Source organism: Seriola lalandi, unplaced genomic scaffold (genome assembly GCF_002814215.2).
Source record: "Seriola lalandi dorsalis isolate HSWRI2012SDOR001 ecotype SW California unplaced genomic scaffold, Sedor1 jcf7180002054463, whole genome shotgun sequence".
NCBI lineage: Eukaryota > Metazoa > Chordata > Actinopteri > Carangiformes > Carangidae > Seriola > Seriola lalandi.
Genome location: NW_019525016.1, coordinates 1,488 through 8,098, shown reverse-complemented (window position 1 = coordinate 8,098; position 6,611 = coordinate 1,488). Strand labels below are relative to the sequence as shown.

General features: G+C 37.8%; 1 protein-coding gene across 1 annotated transcript in view; it reads left to right on the top strand.

The window, feature by feature from the left end:
- The window catches only part of LOC111658610 (uncharacterized), a 3,721-nt gene extending 1,961 nt beyond the window's left edge, over positions 1-1,760 (top strand). The window contains exon 2 of the mRNA XM_023411172.2: positions 214-1,760. The gene's annotated coding sequence lies outside the window, so the exon portion shown is untranslated. The remainder of the gene's footprint in view (positions 1-213) is intronic.
- The last annotated feature ends 4,851 nt before the right edge of the window (positions 1,761-6,611 follow it).

Genomic DNA, 6,611 nt, shown 5'->3' with positions numbered 1-6,611 from the left:
GGAGGAGCAGCCATTTTCTCCTGAGTCTGTAGGAGACGTTTGCAGTGGGTGGAATTAATGATGTAGCTCAATTCAAACTGGAGAAAGGATCAATATGTATATTATGTATATTCACTAACATGTACAGAAAGAGACAACTTAAACTGAATGGTCTGTATTATGATTATCAGTTGATCTGAGTGAGAAATTTATCAATTTGTCTTCTGTTTGCAGGGTAATATTGACACCTGACCATAAGGTTGGCAGAGAAGTACAATGAAAACTACAGAGATCCACATCCCTGATGTTCATTTGGAAACTGGTTTAGATAGATAGATAGATAGATAGATAGATAGATAGATAGATAGATAGATAGATAGATAGATAGATAGATAGATATCTTGAACGACAATGGCTTCTTTTTTCTTTTTTTTTAAAGGGTGATTTAGCTTATAACCAAGGAGTTCATTTTATGTTAGTATTGGAATATATTGGTCAAGAAAAAAAACAAACATAATAGAGCTTGAGTATCTTTTCAGTTGACAATGATCTCACGTCATTATTTGTGTTAATCATTCTATTTTTAGTTTACATCATAAAGATTAAGATTTTTGATCTAAAAGAAATTATGGTTTTAGACTCTTTACATTTACTTTTTCTATTTCATTTTTCACCATTGTTCTAATTGTACTAAGGGTGTGACAGTTTAAAACTCAGACGACAGGTGTGCTTTGGGTTTTAACAGCCTGCTGGATTATGATTACTTTTATTTTTCTTTTATGCATGAGAGTATATTCTTACATCTGCAGTAATAGGTTCATTATGGACAGTTAGGTGTGCTCTGTGATAAAATGCACAATCTTTTCCTGTTAGCTAAATTAATAATGTTATTATATTTGTTTGTGGGATCGAAAACAAGAGCAACCTGAACTGGCGGTTTAAAAACCACCTGGTTTGCTCCAAGGAATGATTTTGATTTAATTTTGATTGTGTTTTCATTTAATGTAACTTTTTATTAATTCTTGAATAGTATAGTTCTTAGTTTATCAATAGTATATCTCGTAGATTATTAAGATTAATCTCTCTGCTCTATTACTCTGTGTTACCTTGTATTATTGTACCATCTTGATGTAGTTACACTTATTCTTGAAAAGCAGAAAACTTAATTCGCTGGTCGCAGCGTCCCTTAACTCCACCCTCTCTCCTGTGGGAGTTGTTGTGATACACAAATGGCAAATTGATGCAGAGAGCGGGTTTCATATCTACTGATGCATCTTTTAGTTTTGTACTTGTAACTTCAACTCTGACAGCTGACCTGAGCTCACATGGGTTAGTTAGTTAGTTCAGTTGTTAGTTAGTGTTGATCTCACAAGCAACGACCTAATAATCAAGGAAAAACACTTAAAGAAGGCAAAATTCTACACAGAATTTCCCCTTTTAAGTCTTTATGTAGTATTAAGCCATGCTTCTTGGGTCACACTGAAATGTAATTTAAAATAAACAATAGTTCCCTGTCTGTGTCTAGATTAGCTGTGATGTTACTGATAAGGTAGATTCCATAACAAACAGCTAAGACTAAAAGCCAACACCTGAAAGGCTCATGCTGATGGCGACCCAAGTCTCTCTTAGTGAGACGGAGGTTATATCTACAACGTAAGTCTGTTCCATGTGAGGATATTCAGGTGTTGATACACCCTGTAAAGGACAGCCTTCAGAATTAGAGGTTGTGTTAACTTGTATTGCTCATCTTGATGTATCAATAAAGTGCTTCTGCTTAAGAAGTCCGGGTCTCCTGAACCTTCTTCCAGCAGCTCACTAGATTTTCCATCACACTACTAATTTCTGAACTCTACTCAGATATTGATGTGAACATAGAGATGATTATGTGGCAGAATCATGTTAATGCTGTATAGGATACCTCTTCTATTTTCTTCTATTTTTCTCCGGATCAAGTCAAGCAAAACAAAAAACAATGCCCTTCTAAACAGATTAAACATTATAAGATCTGATATCAGAATCTAATACTATAGTTCTGCCAATACACAAGTAGCCCACGCATCACTCCCCATCCGCAAAGCGCAAAGGGAAATCTTGCACACTACAAAATATTGTCAGAAAAAAAAATAGTGATGACTTTTGTCAAGTGTGGCAGAGTGTACCTCAGCATGCAGAGTGGCAGTGTTTGGACACATCCATCATGTTTTCAACTCTTAGCAGTACTATTTTAATTTACTTTTCTGCTGGCATCATTCTAAAATTACTTATATTAAGTGTCTTATCGCTGGTCTGTTTTTCTCTGCTGTACTCAGGATCGTCTATTAGAAAACCTGTTTAAATGAAAGTTAAATCTACAATAAAACCTGGGTATATGTATTTAGTTACTTTCACTTAGTCATATACAGTGATATAGTTGCTCTGCTATCATTATTATTAAAATTAATAAAAAAAATTAATAATAGTAACAGAATAGAAATCATGAAATCAAGAAAAAGACACATTTAAAAAGTGTTTCATTATTACCTACACTCGTTTATTGTAGTTTTGTCTTTTTTATAATAACCTGTAAAGTGTGAAATTAAATGTTTCTTCATATTAAATATAAAAGCTTTAACAATTCTTAAACAGCTGAAATAAACTAAAATGTTTAATTTATTCAAAACCTAACTGAACTTCCGCCTTTTTTTATACAATATTTTATATTATTATAAAACATAATTTTACACTGAGGCCTTGTACTACAGTTTGTATACATTACTTCCACCACCTCTGTGCCGCTGCTTTCAGGAATCAAACGCACACACTGCTGCCCTCTAGTGGTCACAACAACACACTGATTCAAACTGGAGACCTACTATTGTGCTTCCACTACTACTGCTATTACTGTTAATACTACTGCTGCGACTAATAGTGCCTTCTAATATTGTTGTGTTCATCGCTTTCTTTTTGTTCATTGTGTTATAGATTTAATTTTAAATCAATTGTTTTTCTATACTCAATAACTCATAATGACAAAGTAAAAATGTGTCTTCGGAGTTTGTTTGGTTTTTTTGGGGGGAAAAAAATTAAAGACTGAAATCTCTCACCGACAAAAGTATTCAGACCCTTGAATGTGAACCAGAAAGTTTCACACTACACATCACGACAAAAACAAATGAGGTCCAGTGAATTATCTGTAGATAAAACTGTGGTGAGACATAGATCAGAGTAAAAGGGTATACAACCATTTCTAAAGCTCTGAGTGTTCCCAGGAGAACAGTGTCAGGCTCTTTTTTAGAGTTGGTGTCCAGACAAACTGAGTTACTGGGTAAGAAGGGACTTGGTCAGACACTGAGAACCCAGAGCCTCAGAGGTCCTCTGCAGTCCTAACTGACACAGCAACAGATCTTAATTATAATATTCTGTTTAGCTTACTATTGTATTCATCCAGCAAATCTAGCTATACTGCCCTCTCAGTGAAAAAACTGCTTTGCAATGCAACAGTAAGGGCGGGCAGAGCTGGTGTCGCAAAGCTGAAGTCCTCCATAGGCCAGACTGTCACATTTCGGTTCGGCTTTCATGGTCTTCAACAGTTATAAATTCCACACCTTCGTAGGATGTGGCCCCTGAATTAGGACATGGATATATATGCAGTCAATGTCACTAGCCTATTTTGTGCTAGCTAGCAAGCTGATAATGATATTGCACTTAAAAAATACTATCCCAAAAAAACAGAGGGTTAGTAAAATTTTAGTCTTGCATAGCCAAACCTATCCCCACTCTTCATTTTATCACTGTGGCAGAAATGGTTTAAATCAAGTGCTCAGCAGCCAGTGGGAACATATGACAGTCAACATGGTAAAAATCACATAAATTTGTACTGGCTGGTTCAGTGAGATGCTCTCTGAGACATGAGTTTGTCTTGTCTTTGGGGAAGTCAGCCACTAGTGGTTAACGACCTTTTTTCAGCTTGAAGTCTTATTGTTTGTACTGATGATTCAACCATGGAAAGTTTTATATCTTTTACAGTTGTGTCCTATTTGTGTGCCTCGGCCTAATTCATAGGGGAGACGATGCCGTATGGAATTAATTCCAGGTGTGTGTGGGTGTAATACCTGCTTTTATTCTGAAAGATTTATGTAAGAATGTAGATTTCCCAATGAAGTAGTGTACGTGACTGTGGTAGTTAACTTCCCCAAAGAGACGACAATTTCATGTCTCAAGGAGCATCTCACTAAACCAGCCAGTTCAAATACGTGGTTTTTAACATGTTAACAGCACGTTGACTAATGCATTTATTGCCTCAAGAACCAGTGAATGTACGTGATCCGCAGAAGTCACGAGCATCTCAGTGTTTGTTCTCTGCCACATCTTTACCAAATATGGAGAGAACATAGCTTGTGTAACTAAATTTAATTTAAGTCCTTATCAAAAATCTTTATGTTCCAAACTGAATCACATTTAATTATTTTTAAACCATCAAATATTGAGATTGGCATCTACCTTAATTCTAAGACTATATTAGACAATTACCAATAACTCCTCCTTTTAACTCGCAGCAGATATAGAGCAACATTAAGGTAAGTACCTGAACACTCTGTCTACCTCTTGTTTCAGTGTTGATGTGTTGCTGAAGATTATAGTGGCATTAACAAAGCTGTATGATTTAATTTTAGTATTACAAGTTAATATGTTCCTGGAGTCTTTCTCAGACATGTTTAACAATGTAGTTGGTTTTATTTTCCATTTTCTCATTTTTCATTCATGTTTTTAACATGAATTTATGTTCAATTTATGTCTTTTTTCATGTGAATTATTATTATTATTATTATTATTATTATTATTACTATTATTATTATATGGTCTAAGTTAAACTTGTTGTTCCACTTATGATTTTTCTTTTTTTTTTTTTACAAAATTTCAATAGTCCATACAAATATAAATGATTTTCTGACATTATAATGACTATCAAATAGTGCAAAAGAGAATGACAATATCAACACAATATTCAACAGTAATGCAAGTGCAGCGGTAGTGAAGACGTCACCTCAAGGAAATGCTGGGGCTTAAATGAAAACACATTTATAATTGTGTTTGTAAGTTGGATGTTGGATGAGGCCATGGTTCTCAGCCGGAAACGGGTGGATTGCCCGCTTCAGGTCGGGGGGGGGCTTTGCCTCAGGTGGAGGAGTTTAAGTATCTCGGGATCTTGTTCACGAGTGAGGGTAGGATGGAGCGGGAGATCGACAGGCGGATTGGGGCGGCGCCAGCAGTGATGCGGACGCTGAATCGGTCCGTTGTGGGGAACAGGGAGCTAAGCCGGAAGGCGTAGCTCTCAGTTTTCCGGTCGATCTAAGCTCCGATCCTCACCTATGGTCATGAGCTTTGGGTAATGACCGAAAGAACGAGACCGCAAGTACAAGCGGCCGAAATGAGTTTCCTCCGCAGGGTGGCCGGGCTCAGCCTTAGAGATAGGGTGAGGAGCTCGGTCATCCGGGAGGGACTCGGAGTAGAGCCGCTGCTCCTCCATGTCGAGAGGAGCCAGTTGAGGTGGTTCGGGCATCTGGTTCGGATGCCTCCTGGACGCCTCCCTGGGGAGGTGTTTCGGGCATGTCCCACCGGGAGGAGACCTCGAGGTCGACCAAGGACACGCTAGGGATTATATCTCTCGACTGGCCTTGGAACGCCTCGGGATTCTCCCGGAGGAGCTGGTGGAAGTGGCTGGGGAGAGGGCCGTCTGGACCTCTCTGTTGAGGCTGCTGCCCCCGCGACCCGGATCCGGATAAGCGGGAGACGACGAGACGAGAAACTGTAATCCTTTTCTTTTATTTTATAGGCTTTACAAAACAGGAAGAGAATGGCAAAGGAAGAACTGGACATGACACCGTATGGGTAAGAGTTACGTGATGTTGATGTCCGAGATCACTCGTTATCGTGTTACCAAAGTGTTGTTGACGTGTTGTTGATGTCTTGTCAACGTCTTAAAAATCACGTATATATTGAGCAAGCTTGTTCAGTGAGATGCTCTCTGAGACACGTACTTGTCTTGTCTTTGAGGAAGTCAGCTATTTGTGGTTAAGATGTTTTTTAAGCTTGAAGTCTCATTGTTTGTACTAATGATTAAAGCAGGAGACTTTTATGTCTGTTACAGCTGTGTCCCTTTTGTGTTCTGTCTAATCTAGAGGGGAGATAACGTCTGTTGAATGAGTTCAAGGTGTGTCTCAGTGCAACAGCTGAACTCTGGAGTGAGAGTACGTTCATGATTTAATTCTGAAAATTAGATGTTGACCTGATGTAATAATGTATGTTTCCCAGTTAACTGTAAGGTAACTATGCAAGTTGTGTGCTTAAACACATTTACTTGTGTTGTATCGTCTTTATTTCTTCAATAACAAGTCACTGCTCTTGTCTACAGACATCCCATTTCATTAGTTCATTAGGTTGATTTATCTGTGGGAGATATTTACAGTCTGTCTTCTGTAATCAGCCAGTTCAAATACGTGGTTTTTAACATGTTAACAGCACGTTGACTAATGCATTTATTGCCTCAAGAACCAGTGAATGTACGTGATCCGCAGAAGTCACGAGCATCTCAGTGTTTGTTCTCTTCCACATCTTTACCAAATATGGAGAGAACATAGCTTGTGTAACTAAAT